Raw genomic sequence first — 18,019 nt, 5'->3', positions numbered from 1 at the left:
TCCATAAAAGTAGTAGAGAGAGGCTTCGCTAACTGCATCAGATGGCCAAAAGCTGAGGTCATTTCCTCTTGCTAAAAATCTAGAGCTTCATAAATTATTTTTATCACCTCCAGAGCCAAGCAAACAGTTTTGCACAGATGCCAAAGGGGTTTCATTGCTTTTGTTTCTCTTTAAGCTGAAAACATCTCTCGTCTTCTCCAAAATGATTGCGCGCTTTTTTTTTTTGGCATTATTTACATCCTAGCAGATCGCATGTAAATCTAGCAACAGAAATGCAATTGCCTCTGGTCGGGGTCTTCAGTGACAGTGCCACAAACACCTGCGCTCAGAAGATGGTCGTGACCTAGGTTTAATTACTCCCTGTGATGGGGAGTTGACATCGTTTCCTTTAAAACATGTATAAGGAGATGTTAGGTATGCAGAGACAGTAAAAATGAGCAGTGAACGTTCAGGGAAGAACTTTATAGAAAACACTACTGAATTAACTTACAGTACATTTGTTAAACATGAGCACTTCTAATAATGACATTTCATTTAACAATGCCCTTTGTCTTTTCAGTTCATCAGTTACCTATTTCAGTAATGAACTGCAGTCATACCATTCTGATTTTCTCCTAATGTAAAGGCTCAGCTCACTTCACTGCCAGTGAAGCATGATGCTATTATTCAGTTCCTGGCTTAGGAAAAAAGCTATAGAATATATCACAGTTCTAATTGGCTAACAAATATTAAATCCTACGATTGTTAAGGGCATCCGGTGATTCTGTTTAGCTTTTGATGGGGATAAGTAAAATAAAGAAAGGGAAATGGCTTGAAGAAGAAAAAAAAAGGTTAGCGTGTATACTTTACGAGCAGTAACCCAAGTATCCATTGAAAAACTATGAGCACACATTATATTTAATAGCTCAAGTGTTATCTTAATTCTTTATCAACAATTCATGCAGATAGCTTAATACCAAATATTTTAGTTAGGATTAACAACCTGTGAAACGGAAGGTTTAGCAAATGAGAGATGGAATTTGTTCTACCTGCAGCTGTAAGGGGAGGCAAATGTGAGCCCCTGGAAGGCTGGGTCATGCATGAGACATTCTTTTTCTGCCAAGTAAAGGTGGGTAGATTTGGAAAATATTATGTCTATTGTAGCCCTGATTTATACTTCCCATGGAAGGTACTGAAGCCTGTGTCCAAACTTATTTTTTGTCCCGTTTGCAAAGCTTTCCTGGGAATGAAAGACAGGAGTCTTCCTTGTTTTCCTTTTTCCATGTGGCAGAATCCTCTAAAGCATCTCCGCCCCCCACCTCTCTTTTGAACTCACCAAAACATCTCATTAGTAAAGGCAAGATTCAGATCACCATAATCTTTCCCCAGCTGAGGCAAAGCTGCACAATTTACAATAGGTCTTTGGAAAACTGCTTTTTACCGAGCGCTGCTGCATCTATAGATCTCTCTCAATTACCCACAGTAAATTTAGGCATTGTACAAGAGCAAATTTTACAGTCCATGAAGAGATGAAGTGAAATCTAGATGAAATTCATTGTGACAGATTCCTAGTTAGTGCTCTGATGTGTCTGTATTACAGAAGATAGACATTCTATTAGCATGGAAGCTCCCATAATGGACTGTGAATCATCTCAGGTAATAGAGATGCCAAGCAGAATGACTGAAAAGCACTATTGAATTCCATTAGAGCTTTTTGTTTTTAAATCAGTCATTTCTTGTGAATAACCAACTATATACTTCTTGACCCTATCTCCAAGTGATAATTGTGGACTAACATTACAATACATTAATCTGAGTTACTGTGCAATTAGCGTTTCAGTTTCAGGCTGATTTGGGGGTTCTTAAATACAAAGGCCCACTCCTCTGGATGCCAGAACTTATATTACAAATACGCCGTTTCAGAAATGGGCTCTCTCACGAGCCCATTTTTAGTTCTGTTTCAACGTCACCGGAATTGTTCCTCAGTCATACTGTGTACAAGGATTTTGTATTGTGACTTTGCGACTCCTCCCACCCCACCCCTTTAAAGATTTTCCCTACACCAGATCAGACAACCAGGGTCAAATACTTATCACAGAGGTAAGTCTATAAGGAAACCATTTTAAATAAGCCAGGTTAAATAAGCCAGTTTTTTTTTTTTTTTAACCTTAAATGTGTAGCTAATCATTAGGAAAATAAAGAACATCACATTCTGCAGCATAAACAGTCCCACCTAATCTATCAATCAAATATGATTGATCAGACTTAGTAATAACTTGGATAAGTAGTACAGGGTTAAGTTTCCTTCAGTACTCTGAAGCCTTCGTGATGCCTGCATAATTACCACTTGTACAGTAGATCGAGTGATGTGAATTATTCTATTCAATTATAACATAAACACTAAGCACTTAGAATAGACAACCTCAACAGCAGACATTTCTTCATTCATTGCATTTGATACAAATGCAGTAATAGCTTGTCATGGGACAAAGCTTTCTTTGGTCAAAAGGTTTGAAGTTAACACATATGCATTAAAAACATAACACATCTCTTCTTGTGTCTGGTGTTTTCCACCTGATCTACAAGGCAGGAGAGAGGTAATTTTGAAAGGGGACAGTGGTATCCAAAGTGCAGCAATGGCTGTTGAGTCGCTTCGATATGCTCCCATAAATCCCCTGGGACAACTTTAAAAAGAGTCGACTTTATATCTTCTGTCTACGATCATCTATTTTCACATCAAGATGAACAACATTATCCTCATCGCGGAAGAACCCGAGACGGGAGCCTCCACACACTCGGCTCTCTCCTTAATGTTGTAATGACAGGTGTAAGATTAACTTTGTTAGGTGTCTAGCCACTCATGCAAACTAAATTAAATTAATGGAACAAATTTCTCTCATAATTAAGATAAAAATTCATGTCAGCTGTAACCTTGCTGTACACTAATTATATACAAATGATTTATCATCTGCTTCGCCCAGAATATTAATCCTTAGCTCATTGATAACTGCAGCCAGTGTTAAGAGATGAGAGTTGATTAACTATGACAGATTGGGCGACCACAGCCCTCAGTGCCGTACAACCAGTGAAACCAATAACGCTCAAGTAGCTCTCTGTGTTAAAAATGCATTCCCATGGAAACAGATGCATGCTTAATGAAGGATACTGAGATTATTTTCAATAATGACTGATATTGGAACAATGGGCAGAGCTGATCAATAACAATTAACCACTTAGTCTGCTAAAGACATGGTTAGAGAAATCGGGTTATTTACACATTAGCAGGACCTGATTCGAAGACGGGGACTACAGAATGTCTCTATGCTGTACTGTTTCTCGTTTCTCTTTGCTCCTGCCGGGAGGGGTTGCGCAGTGCAGAGATGGTAATATGCCAAGCGCCCTCCTGTCGCCTCAGCGCCTGCTTATGAAATGAGTGATTGATGCTGCCAGCGGTTCTTTGGATGCTCTCAAGATAGCTGCCAAACGTATCAAGGAAAGTCCAAAAGCAACTGTGACCATGAAACTCATATCGCTTTGTAGGGATTTGGTTTGGTGGAAAACTTTACTGCCAAGGCGTAACTCAATTGTACAGAAAATTCTTTTGATCTTTCATTGTATGCTCTTTTATTTAATTTTAAAGAGTCCAAGATGAGTGGTGCAGATATTTAAGGAAACTCTCTGCTTTGGATCCCTGTCATACTGGCTGGAAAGGGCTTTAATAACATAAATTTAATAATAGATATGGCTTTCAAAGCTATTTGGAAATTTGCACTTTTATTTTGTATTAATTTGAATCACCCCAGGAGTCAAGATCTTGTAATGCTAATTACTAATATAGACTCCCAGAATCCCTAACCTGACAGTCAGCTTGGAGAAATCCCAACTCCCTGGGCCAAAAAGTGTTAATAAAAAGTGATTAGCTACTTAGGCCAAGTCATATTATAATAATGCATTATATTTCCCTTGAATGGTTTACGTGCATTCTCATTTCTCTGAATGAAGAAAATGGTTGAGGGAGATGAAAATCAGGCATTTTAGCTGGCATTGTTATTAAAAGAATCAAGCTTTAAAAAAAATAAGAGAATGCCTCTTTCTCCACACTTCTTAGACTTTAAACTCTAGATTTGAAAATGCAATAAACAGAAACATAATCTGCATATTTACCGGTCTACTTCATCTTTTTTTTTTTTTTTTTTTGGTCATGCAGAAGTATGTGTGAACTGATGCTAACAGCTAATGCCAACTCTAACATGCTACATGCATGTGAGAAGTTTTACATTTAGATAAAGAAAAGAACATAGCTTTTCTTTTTTTTGTCTTTTAGCCCTGTGGGATGGATGTTCCCCACTTAAATCATCAGCCACAGGGTATCTGTGGCTGGGACTCCACACAGATGCTAATGAATTTGGAACAACGTTTATGTGGCTGAACAAAACTGGATTCTAAACACCCTAAGTCAAGTGCAGCACATAAGAAATAGGCTGACACACTTCTATCAGGAAGGCAACCAGAATGTCAAAATCTTGAACGATATTAGGTGATCTCAGCTCTGTTTCACCATCTCAGTAAATAAATCTAGGGAGGATAAACAACCATGAATGCCTGTACAGAATGGTTCATAAAAATCAAATCTTAAATATACCCTGTATATCCCTCCCATATCACTGCCTCCACCAAAAAAAAAAAAAAACGATCCTTTTGCTAATTCTCCAGGTGGAAACAGAATTACATTTAACACAAAGGTGGTGGTAATAATAATATACGTATATGTTAATAATATATATATATATATAATGTACATGTTAATTTTATATACATATATATTTAACCTACAGGGACTAGAGTATTGGAAAGAAATAAGACAACATTTTCAGGGTACAGGCTCGTTGGAGTATCTGTTTATTATCTTTCCAAAAACACCATGATCTTACCTCAATGCTGAGGACTTCAATCCTTAGTACAACTAAAACAGTTGCACCCGGATACCCTGGCTGGAAATGCAGTAGAGGCAATTACCCTTTCCCTATCATCTGAACAACACAATTATTGGGAAGATAATAAGATTATCCAGGCTTTTGCTTCTTAAAATTATACTGAGGAACACCAAGGGAAGACTGTTTCTTACGCCTTCGTCTTTAAAATAAATAAGGGAAGTGAGACTGAACCACCAAGCTAATGAGGACCGTGAGACAGAGCCATAGATACATTTTCTCACTTGCCTAATGAGCAAAGTGACAGACAGTGAAACAGTTCACACTTGAGTAATTCTCTAGTCATCAGCAACTGCAGCGGGGGCCCCTCCTGCTGGGGCTTTGGAGGGGGGTGGTCGGGAGATGTAATAAAGAGACCCCAGCTCAGCTGACCAGAATAAGTTATCACAAAGAGAGAGGTCTTGGGGTACACTCCCTGAGGACATTTAACCAGTAAAACAAGAGTCCTTTTAAGGCATCTCCAGCCATACATTCAATTAGAATTAAATTAAAACAATGGAAAAAAAGAATCGCCTTCTTTCTCATCAGACCAGTGGCCTAAGGGGCTGAGGTGGCTGAGATTCTGGAAAGCAATGACCCCTCCTCACCTGCCTCTTTTAAAAGGTCTCCTCTTGCGTGGGCCTCAGTTTCATGCAGGTTTCATTTCCAGGGAAAGGGGGGAAGATGGGAGAAAGTTTAGGGGGCGGGGTGTGTGTGTGTGTGTGTGTGTTTAGAGACAACTGAAAATAATTTTTTCACTGACTATTTTCAGGGGCCCGTGTGAGAGTTCATGGGGGGAAGGGGTCTTGAAAATCCGCCACTTTTCCTGTTTGATTGTTGAAAGGAAAGGAACTAAAAGTTGCTCCGTACCAACTATGTGCTAGGCCCTTTTTATCCTTATTTTATTCTCCTGCTGACAGCGGGAGTGGGCTCTGTGCTGTTTCAGCCAGTTTTAGAGGGGGACAAACTGAGGCCCTGGACTGATAAGCAATTTGCTGATGTTCATGTGGCCAGTAAACAGAAGCACTGTGATTCAGATTTCAGCCTACCTGGCTCCAAAGCCACTCAAAATCTCACCATTCCTCTCACCAGGAGGCTGATGAAGGAGAAGGAGTCCAGTGAGAAGCCAGCCAGAGACATGTGGGGAGAGGGTGGTCCAGTTAAGCCATTAAAACTGTGTGTCTAGAAAAACAATTCTTTGACCCATGAATTGAGAGTTTTAATTCATTTCATTTATTTTATTTACTTAGTGAAGACAGTCTGCATTTTATGGAGAGTGGATCGGAGGTCCAGAGAGTCTGAAGACTGCTGCACAGGGAAGGGGTGATGAAGCCAGGGCCAGACCAAGGTCCTTGGGCTCTCTTCACTCACCTTGTCTATGCGAAGAGGATGAAGGTTTATTGATATGCCAGGAACGCCTAAAGCAAATGCAGAGTGATAGAAACAGACGATATCCTGCAAACCTTGGTAAAGAATTTCTGTTGCTTATATTTTTGTTTGTTGAAAATTATTGGTAAAGAAACAGTACTTGGAACGCTTCCAGCTGGATTAGCCTTTAGGGTAAACTGTATGCATAAGGAGTTTCATCTCGTTTGCATGCAATAGCCTCTGTAAGCTGAAAAGGTCTGGATTGGTTAAGAGGAAGAAGACAAGTAATGCCTAAAATGTTGAAAACAGTCCAACAAAAAGGAATGGTTTTGATCTTATAATAATATTAACTTATTGGTGCCCACTATTCATTAGGTAAAATACATATATTGTCTTTAATCATAATGGCAACGCTAAGGGGGGACTATTATTATTTCCATTTTGCAGATAAGGAAACTGAAGCTCAAGATAGGATGCTTTTTGCCCATCACTTCCACTTTATCTCTGGGTCCTGGCAAGTTGGTGTGACCCAAGGGCCAAAGCGCAACATGGTGGCTCCCAGGACACCAAATATCCGATATGTTCGGTCTTCAGTCATTTGTTTCAATGTCACTTACATCATACACACATATGGCTTAAAACCAGTTTAAAATATTTAGCACAGTCTGTATCTTTTTATCTTAATGCTTTAATGACCACAATTTCTTTGAAACTGGTCTGGTTCAACCCCAGAGGGGGCTGGTTCTAGCACTTAGAAGAGAGACCGGCCAATGTGTGGCAGTGTTCCATCTTTTAGAGGTTCCTTACTTTATTCAAATTACTACTCATTGAGAGCATCAGTAAAAGCCTTTCTCCCTCGCTCCCCATGCATGCTTAACCTAATTAACTATAAATGAGGAAAATGCTATCCACATTAAAAGAAAATGTTAGCCTATAAATTATCCCACTCTTTCTGGTGAGGCTAAGAACTCCTTTATAAAGCTCAACCAGGGGCAGACTCTCTGTTTATGTGCTTCCCGTGCTCTCCCTCACTAGAATGGGCTACAGAATTCTTAGTTCATGGTGGGTCTCTTCCTCTTATTGATTATGATGCTAAGCATATTTTCTCAAGTTGTTTCCCTTTGTGTTTGCTTAAATATTCTCACGAAACTTGAATAACGAAGCAGAATGCCTCTAAAATGCCCTCAGGTGCTCCCTGGGGTAGAAAAGTAGCAAGTGACACCCTAGATTTGTCCTATCAGTACAGGAAAGACTGCTCATCACCTGCTTCTATAGGCAGATGCAGTCATAGAAAACCAGAAGTCTTGAAAGCCCCAGTCCACAGACCCCAAAATATTCTCTCTCTGGCTGATGCCACTCAACCTTCCACACCTGCTGCCCTCCTTCTGAGCCACTCCATTAGATAAGTCAACACATATAGGGAAAGTTCTTCTGAAAACTCTTGTTAGAAGGAGTGCCCATTAACACTTTACTCTGAAAGCCCAGATTAATTTATCAAGTTATCCTAGCTTTAACCTTTGAGAGCTGAGGGCAGGTCTCTGGCAGAATTAGAGCGTGCAGCAGGAAATTGGTTATGGGGCAGGAGAAGAGGCTGGGAATGTAGATCACCCACAGGGGGAGCTGTCAGGAAAAGACCTTGAGCAACTCGTGGACTCGAGGGGAGGCCAAGTGTCAGGGACAAAGCAGAGACGACAAGCGGCAGCAGTGCCCAGAGCAGAGTACCCGCTCTTCAACTTCGTTCATAGTTGTCCCTGCTTTTAATACACATGATATATTAGGAGGTTGTAGTAACTTAGGAAAAGGCAGCAAATGGACAATTTCTGATTCTCTTCTCTATGATGCCCTCACTCCTGTGTACCTTTGCTGCAGAGTTTATAACAAACCCTAGTTTATCCCTGAAGCTCTAGGGGAAACTCTAAATTTTGGGGGTATTAGTAGGAGGTCCCTGCCTCCAGCCTTGCTGTGGATTTACACCTCCGTTTCTACCCTGGGCTCTGTGTGATGGGCAGCGGAGGAAGTTGTGATCGGGCCACTGGGGGATGTCTGAGCCAGGCAGGCTTAACATCCACATCTGTAGTCAATTCTTGATTATCCACACCAATGGTCTGTGACCCAGGCCCAGGTAATCCCAAATAATTGACAATCCAAAAGGAATTTCTCTTTGGTCTTGGAATATGCTCTGATTTTTCCAGCTGCGGATTTCTTTCTCCCACGTATGCTTTCCTTGGTAGGATATGAAAAATCATTTATGTTCTTTTAGCTGGACACTTGGTCTGAGCAATGGCTTGAAGTCAGCTTCGGACTGAAAATTTGCCTACTCCATAGACAAATGATTCCCTTGCAGGCAGTTGGATTTGACAGTATCATATATTGCATAAAGAATAATCTGTGCAGGTTTCTGTGGTTCATTCATTCATTCATTCACCCGTTTGACACACATGCATTCAGCTCCTACTCTGTTCTAGCCACTATACCATGAATTAGGGGTTTAGAGATGAAAGATTGAGTGCCAGCTCTTGAGGGATATTCCTTCTACTGGGGCTCAGTGGAATAGATTTTAGTATCTTCCTCTGCATCTGCCTGTACCTATTACATATTCCCTTATCACTCCCATCTTCAGCTTAGCATCTATCTAGGCTTCCATTTAAAAGTTTCAGAAGAGCTATAGGTGATTGTCGGGTTGGGCAGGGCCTCCCAGAGATGGAAAGAACAAGAACCTAGAGTGCTCCCATTTCTGAGGATCCTTAAATACGAAAGAGGAGATGCCAAAACAGGGGTATACATACATGGTAAATTTTAATTGTTTAAATTTTAAAAATTAATATATTATCCTTCCAAAAGTATAGTGTTTCTATAACTTTATTTGAAGAAAATGTCAAAAATATAAATTTCAGTCCCTTTATGAACGTGCGATCCGGCTTTTCTCCCTCCTACTCCCCACTCACCCTCGACCCCTGCCAAGAAAAGCCCTGGTTGGTGGGAGGGAGGTCTAAATGGGGCTGAGTGGAGACATTTTAGTGCTCACAGGAACCACTGGAAATATGAAACGGTTGGTCTGTGGCTGTGTGCCCTGTGGTCACAAGGAATAGTTCTCAGCAAGGCAGACACATCTTAAGTACTTTGACTCAAAAGGCATCCAATCAATTTATTTCTACAAAGTCGGCATGTTCCCACCCATGGTGCTGCAAGGATCCTGACGGGTTTCCTGGCTACTGGCTACCATTCTGTTAAGTCCATGCCTTCCTAGGATCGTCCCTTCCCCCAGCTGCCCTCCACATGCACTGATCCTCAGTTTTCTTCTCAAAAAGCCCATGGAAGATAAGGAACATTTAACAGTATGAAAATTGCGGTTAAAGTCCAGAGGTTGTCACTCACCTCATATTCTTATATTTGTGAAGGTAAAACAGTAAAGAGCACATGAAAGTTTCTGGTGACCTTTCACCCATTTAAATTCGTTATGATGGGTGCTGTGTAATTAATTTTATCTTAACACCCATTGCTTATTAGCGACTTTGTAGGAATTCCCTCATGGAGCAGATCAATGAGATGTTTGTACATTTTTTTCAGGTACTATGCTGGTATGCTGGTTAGGAGGCATTTGCTCTCTGTGTCTTGTCCTCTACCTGTTCAATATTTGTTAATGTTACGACTCAGCACTACTAACTCCAATCTCCAAGATCTTGGGTCCCCTATGGTTTCAGAAATGCAGCATAGTTTGGGTCCCTGAGATGGAAAAAGCCTTGGGCGACCTTCATGACTAATTTTGTGTATTTGAAATATCTGTTCAATAGCCAGGATTCCAGCCTCCACTCTACCCCTGGCCCTGTTCATATACAGCTTAGACCTTTGCTTTCTGGCATAAATAGGTGTCTTTTTTTCAATTTCCTTCAGAATTCCTAATGTTTCACTATAAAAACTTCTACTCCTCCTTTGCCTTTGTTCTTTCTTTGCTTTTCCCAGCACCTAGTTCTCTCTTTCTTTCCAGTTATTTCCAACAGGAGCGATTCACATGTCACACAAATTGGAACTGAAAGTTTCGTGGTTGCTAAAAAGACATTCAGAAGTCAATCCTTTAATACTCACATTTCCTGCAGAAGAACTTGTGGTTTAGAGGTTTTTCTCATGTGATGTGTGTGTGTGTGTGTGTGTGTGTGTGTGTGTGTGTGTGTGAAGGTTTGTAGGTCAAACAGTGAGCAGCAGAGGAAGGCACCAGAAGACCAATAAGAACAGACTTGTGGTTGTGGTTGTGAAGAAGCAGAAAGTGAGGGAAGAAGGTTCTCACTGGTCCTGCTAGTTGGGAGGGATGAAGTGAGTCCAAGTCCGGCTCATTTGATAAAAAATGTGATGATTTGCTACCCTCTGATGGAAAAACTCATTGTTTAAATAAGAGCTAACCTTTACCAAGTATTTATTGTGCCAGGCGCTATGCAAGTTTAAATAAATATAACTTTATATAAATATATCTCACTGAATTTTGCACAGCTAGGAAGCAGAGAAACTAAGATGTAAACGTGGGTATGTGGGACTCTAGAGTCTGAGTACTTGCCCATCACCTGCTAATGACACAAAATATCCTTCAAAGTTACTCTCAGAGCAGTGGCAACAGGATGACAGTTAGTTTAACATCCTTTTTCCTTAAATCTCATGACTGGAAGAAGACAACTGGGATTAGCACTGCACTCTGGTCCAGGTATATATTGCTGGGTAAAAGAACATTTTAAAACTTCCCATTTTATAGTATCTCATGACTTTGTGGCTCAGGAATTTAGGCAGGACTCTGCTGGGCACTTCTGCTCCAAGTAGCTTTGACACAGGTGACTTAAGGGTGTTCAGCTGGTGGGTGGGCTGGTCTAGAGCCCCAAGATGCCTTCCATTGCAGGTCTGCCACTTGGCAGGGATGGGAGGCAGGCTGGGTTCAGCTGAGACTGTGACCACAGTGTGGTGGTGGGTTTTCATAGGGTGGCTTGGGGCTCCCAGAGAGAGTATTTCAAGATACAGAAAATAGAAACTTCTAATATCTTCAGTTCTACGCCCAGAGTTTGCACAGCATCACTTGTGCAGTATTTTCCAGCTTACTGAAAGAAGAGGCCGCTCTCACTAGCTCTGTCCCATGCATTCCACTTATGTCACTGCTAGGCTTCTGCCTCCTCCCCTCCTTGTCCCCTGAAACTTAGTTCCCTGAAATTTATCTCCCTGAGGTCACCAAGATCCTCCTTATTACCAATTTCAAAGAATATTTCCTTTCTATCCATATTTTATGTAAGTTCTCTGGAATTGTCAACCATTTCTTTCTTCTTTTTATGTAATTAAATTTTTTTTTATTAAAGTATAGTTGAGTTACAATGTTGTGCCAGTTTCTGCTGTACAGCAAAGTGACTCACTTATACACATACATTCTTTTTTTCATATTCTTTTCCATTATGGTTTATCACAGGATATTGAATATAGTTCCCTGTGCTCTACAGTAGGACCTTGTTGTGTATCCATTCCCTATATACTAGTTTGCATCTGCTAATCCCACCCTCCCCCACCATCCTCCCCCTTGGCAATCACAAGTCTGTTCTCTACGTCTGTGAGTCTGTTTCTCTTTTGTAGATAGGTTCATTTGTGCCATAATTTAGATTCCACATATAAATGATGTCATATGGTATTTGTCTTTCTCTTTCTGACTTACTTCACTCAGTATGGCAATCTCTAGGTCCATCCATGTTGCTGCAAATGGCATTATTTCATTCTTTTTCGTGGCTGAGTAGTATTTCGTTGTATATAAGTACCACATCTTCTTTAGCCATTCATCTGTCAATGTACATTTAGGTTATTTCCATGTTTTAGCTATTGTGAATAGTGCTGCTTTGAACATAGGGGTGCATGTATCTTTTTGAATTATAGTTTTGTCCGGGTATATGCCCAGGAGTGGGATTGCTGGATCATACGGTAATTCTATTTTTAGTTTTTTAAAGAACCTCCATACTGTTCTCCACAGTGGCTGCACCAATTTACCTTCCCACCAACAGTGCAGGTGGGTTCCCTTTTCTCCACACCCTCTCTAGCATTTGTCATTTGTAGACTCTTTAATGATGGCCTTTCTCACCGGTGTGAGGTGGTACCTCATTGCAGTTTTGTCAACCATTTATTTCTTGAAACTCTCCTCTCTTGGTTTTTCACAATAATTTCTTTTCCTCTTCTTTCCTTTTAAATATTGGTGCACCTCAGTGTTCTGTCCTTTGACCTCTTGCTTGTATTCTGCACTAGTGCTTCCCTACCAGGGACAATTGTGCTCCCCAGGAACGTGTGGCAATGTCTGGAGACAGTTTTGGTCACTACAAGTGGAATACTACTGGCAAGTAGTAGATAGAGGCCAGTGATGTTGCCAAACATCCTCAATGCCCAGGACAGCCCCATGCAACAAAGAATTCTCCAGTCTTAAATGTCAATAGTGCTGAGATTCAGAAGCTCTGCTGTGGTTTTAAAAAGAAGGCACTGGAGAGAGGGTGAATCTTGCCACCTTCCCCTTTTGGTGGAGCTATCTCTGAAAGGGGTCTCCTTGGTGAATAGCGTGTGGTGTGATGGAAGGGCAAGGGCTGCATGTTAAATGGATCTAGGTTCAAACCTAACTTTCCCAAAGTGGAGATCACAATTTCTATTTTGTAGAGTTGTATTGATGACAGATAATCTATATAAAATGTCAAGTACCCAGTAAGTTCATAAGTGTTAGCCTTTCCCTTTAAACCACATGATGTAGCAGATGTCCCCCTCAAGGCTGGACTTAGTTCACCATTTAAAACTTAGGAGGTACCTACTATATAATAAGAGTTGAATAATATTTGCAGGAGGAAATATGAATAAACTAGCCACCTTGCCTCTTTTGTTGCCATGAGCGCTCTCTAGCTAGAGGTGGTTTTGTTGGACCTAGTGTTACAGGTGAGTTTCATAACTCTAATTGCATTGTAGCCTAGCCCTATCAGTATAATAACCAGTGAGGTTTTATGAGCCTAGGTCATTGACTTGACACTCAACCCTCCAATTTGAGGGCAAGTGACTGCCCGTAATATAAGGCAGTAAACATAGATAGCCTTATTCTCTTGTGGTCACAGCAAATCAGCCAAGGAGAAGAATAAATTCAGAGGCCTATGGTATCTCTTGGTCCTTGGTATTGCTACTAACTTTGAAAGGAAAGGTTTGCGTATTTGGGGGGCAGGGTCCTTTCTCCCTCTACTTTTTTGGTGTCTATGAAGAAGGCATCAATCTAACTTTATTCTGAGATACAAAGAAAGAATCATGATGGAGACTACCCTTTGGGATTTTATACAATGTAAATCATAGACATTTAACATCTCCCTTTATGTCCTGGTCTCCTTCTGATTCACTTTCCATATGGTCATCAAGATAAGTAAGCTTTTGGAAACACAAAACTCAACATGCACTATTCCCTACTTCCATTAAATTTAGGATAAGAAAAAGAATTCTTAACATGGCATTTAAACCCTCATGTGATTAGCCTTCTTTATCCTCTGCTATTCCTCTTTCAGATTCCTCTACTTCTCTGACTATGTTAAAGCCCCCTCATAATGCTGTGTGTATCTCCTTCATGGTCTTTGGCAAAGTTATATAATTTTTCACTTATTAGTGTCCTTCTTTGATTAATATCAGTCTCTCTTTCTCATAAAATCTTGGCTCCAAGACAGCAGGGATTGTGTGTCTTTCAGTTTTCCATTGTATCCCCAGAGCCTGACACATAACATCTGCTCAGTAAATACTTCTTAAATAAATGAATAATTAAGCAAAATGGATGCTATCATTAGTAAACATCACTTTCCCACTTCAGCCTAGGACCTAACCAAAACCAACTTTTGTTAAAATATGTAACCACCACTTTGAAACCAAAGATGTAAGACAGAAATAGAACAAGTTCATTGATGATGATGATGATGACTGATAATATATATGTAACATTGATATATAATTAAATACTAGAATGATTATACCTAATAGTTAAATCTTAGCATTTATTGAGTGCTTACTGTATGCCAGGTACTCTACTAGGTAATGAGGATAAAATATGGAGCAAAATCAGACATGGTGCCTTTCATGCATTATCTCATTCAGTAGATCCATTAAATAGGTACAACTGATTTCCCATTTTATAGATGAGAAATTGTGGAAGCTTAAGTAAGTTGCTCATGATAATACAGCCAGAAAATTGCTGATAGAGCAGGTATTTGAACCCAAGAGTGACTCCAAAGTTGTTAACCATTAAATTGTATAATTTTAGAAGAAAAGAGATGGAGTCAGGCTAGTGCATCAACCTAAGAGGTAATATCTATCAGCAAATTCTGCAGATACTAAAAGATCCACCAGCATTCACAATGAATTGAACATCACTGCATGCCAGACACTGTTTTGGGTGCTATATGCACATTTTCTCTAATCTTTAAAGCAATTCTACTGGTAGGTATTATTATCTTCACTTTACAGGTGAGTCAACAAAAGCCCAGGTAGGAGGAAGAGGCAAGGAAGAGAGCAAAGGCAGGTGGGACATTTGAAAACTTTCCAGCTTCTACAGTCTTTAATATAACTTCTAAATTGTATTTTAAAGGCAGGAAAACCTTTTGAATTCAGGCACAATAAACCTAGAATTTGTCATATTGAGACTTTGAATCATAGACTTTTATAACTGAAAAAGATCTGAGAGATCATCTAGTCTAAACCCTTCATGGGGCTTCTGATTGAGTATAAAATTAGATAAATCTTAGGTAGCTGAAAACTTTTTCTTTATTCAGATAATGTTATGATTTATAGGCCTATCACAATGTGCCATTTTAAATGACCTACTCAATTTAAATGAATTAGTAACCATGTCAATCAATTTATAACTACATTTGTATGTAAGAAAAGTGTGTATCTTTATAAATATTTTATATTTGTAATAGTTACTAATTCAAGTAAGAGGTCACCAACAGGGTTCTTCTTAGTGGAGGAATGAAATTTTGTTATCCAAAGAAGTCTCAGGACCTGAGGCACACACACATTCCAGAGTAGAAGAGCACATTCCCGGAAGAGGGATGTGTCTTCCTCCCTCTTTCTCTCTCTCCCTTCTTTCTTGCTTTCTTTTAATCCCATGCCACTGCTGTATTCTCTTGTCTTGAACAAGTAAGGATGGATCGTATTTTAAAATATTTGTCCTCTGGTCATTCATAGGATCTAGAATACTTCTGGCTCCCCATGCCATTCCAAAGGAATAACTTTGAGCAGAAAAGATGACATTGTTGGTGAAATTGAAGGCTCACCTGAATTTACTTTAATGGGAGACCCCCAAATCCCCAGGGGGAAATGTCTGCAAAGATATCACTGGGAACTCAGAAGAAAATATTATGTTCTAACCTTTTAAAAATTAATCTATTAGCAGGGATCCCAACTGTATTTCATTCAAGCCATCATATGAAAGGTACGATGATTAAACCAAGACAAATGTAGTGTCATAAGCAAATGTCAAGCCATGGATTTACCTACCAACAGACATTGGGATGGTTCAGGTCAGAGGTTAATTAAAGACATTGAAAGGTCATTCTGTGATTAGGTGAAAGCAGACTTTTAATAGGGCATCAGTCTGACCCACACTGACAGAAGATTTATGCCAGCCACGATGACACCACCACGAATCCTGCTGATAACAAGAGCCTCAATATTGGACTGAACAGAATGATGAATGGAGTGCACATCTCCTCACACTTCTCATTACAAGCTCTTTCACTCCTGGTGGCACTTAGCAGCATTTATTTACTGGAGTTTGAAGGTGTGGGACAGCAGAACAGTATATCTAATACTTTTAAATGTAGACTAGTGATATAAAAATGAAACAGAGATAAGATTAGGTCTTTGAATAATAGCGCAGCTTTTCTTCCAAGATTATATTCACTAGTACTAACATTATTTCCCCCCCTGCAATGTTCTCCTTACGTATGTGAGCAGTTCAACAAAATTAATTGGGTGAGGCAGAAGGTCAGAGAGAAAAAATTACTGATAAGCATGAAACATGCTATAAAATAGCACCTCACCACATTTTGCCTTCCAACGCCCTTAGTATGTGAACAGAAGATAATATAAAGACAAGGATATACACATTTCCCCCTATGCCATATTCAGGGGTGCTTAAGTGCTGCTTTTATTTGGATTTGATTAGGATCTAGAAAGAAAGCCAAATAAAAGAAAAATAAATAAAAATAAAACAAACAACTTATAATACTGCTCAGCTTAAGGCAAATATAAGAGCAACTAAAGCCCTGATAAATCATGTTTGCTTTCCTGTGAAACTCTTTTTCAACATGTATATATTTATCAAACCACTAGAGTGTACATTCTACAAAGTCCTATCACCTCTCAACCAGTAGACATCATAAAAATGAAAACTACAGAAAATTGTTAGTATTATAAAAAGGCTACTTTCTATAGATTCAAACATATCTGCTGCTGCAATTTCATGATAGAAAAATCAGACTCTTTCTGCTTGGGCCACCAACCAGGGCCAGACCTGAGAAAGATCACATTACATCTAACCCTAAGCCAGTCCTCACAGTTATCCAGGAACAAAGATGAGTCAGACTGAATGGAAGTGGTGAAGCTGGAGAACTCTGAGAATGTTTCCTTTTCTTCTTCAGGAAATTGTATTCATGGGTAGAGAACAAATTGTAGGTGGATTTAACAAATGGGTAACTCAGCCCAGCATACTCAACCACTTGGAGCCATGAGAATGCAGTTATGTGTGTGTCAACCACACGCACACCATTGGGACCCACTTCTTGGCACCGAATGAACTAAATGAGCATTTTTGAATGGCTGATTTACTCCATCTGAGTGTATAAAAGTCGCTAATAATGAAGAGGATTTCCTTACTGGCTTTTGAAAAGAGCTTCTTTCACCACTTTCAGCTTAGGATTTTCATTTGCCCTGACAAATGTTGGCTGGTGAACTCTTCAGAGTCGATAACATCACCATGCAAAGAGCTTCTTGTCTCCTCTATTCTAATCCAGCAGAGGCTTATTATGTAGGCAACCTCCAGTATTAAAATGACAGGCTATTGCAGGACCATCCTGCCTGTGACCATAGGTCTCAGTCAGGCCACTCAGTCCACCAAGTCACCACTAGAAAGTCCAGAGTGATGGCCATCAGAGAACTGTATTTTTTATATATATATATATATATGAAATTGAGTAAATTTGGAAGATCTTATTGGCTTTATTTAATGATCCATGCATTGGGCAGCATCCTTTCTAGCAGATAGAAAGGAGCTCCAAAGAACTGTACAAAATGAAAGACTTTTATAGGCAGAAGGGAATAGGACAAGGAAGTTATACTAGAAAAGAGCAGATTGATTATGGCAACGGCACCTTCTTTGAGGGGACAGCAGGGTCAGTCAGGTGATTATCTCATAGTGCGGACCAGGTAATTCGGGTTTGACTGGTTTAAGCTTCCGTTCCTAGGAGAGCCTGAAACTGTACGTTAGGTATTAAATCTTGGTTTGGTGATGATGGACTTAGCATAGGTGACTCCATTTGGGGCCTGTTTTATCTTTTTTAGCAATTCCCCCCAGTTGGTCAGACTCTCAGCCTGAGAGATGTGATCAAAATTTAAGGCATTAACAGGATTCCCAGATACCGCTTTTTTTTTTTTTTTTTTTTTTTTTTTTTTTTTTTTTTTTTTTTTTT

The 18,019-nt window shown here is 39.8% G+C and overlaps 1 long non-coding RNA gene across 1 annotated transcript in view; it reads left to right on the top strand.

The window, feature by feature from the left end:
- Positions 1-9,209, top strand: part of LOC113607320 (uncharacterized) — a 33,880-nt gene extending 24,671 nt beyond the window's left edge. Inside the window, exons 2-3 of the long non-coding RNA XR_003427876.1 lie at positions 6,200-6,416; positions 6,765-9,209. This is a non-coding gene — a long non-coding RNA (uncharacterized LOC113607320). The remainder of the gene's footprint in view (positions 1-6,199; positions 6,417-6,764) is intronic.
- Positions 9,210-18,019: the final 8,810 nt, after the last annotated feature.

This window comes from Aethalodelphis obliquidens, unplaced genomic scaffold, assembly GCF_003676395.1.
Source record: "Aethalodelphis obliquidens isolate GAN/ISIS:26980383/991018 unplaced genomic scaffold, ASM367639v1 scaffold47, whole genome shotgun sequence".
Classification (NCBI taxonomy): domain Eukaryota; kingdom Metazoa; phylum Chordata; class Mammalia; order Artiodactyla; family Delphinidae; genus Aethalodelphis; species Aethalodelphis obliquidens.
This window is presented reverse-complemented; position numbering and strand designations above follow the sequence as displayed.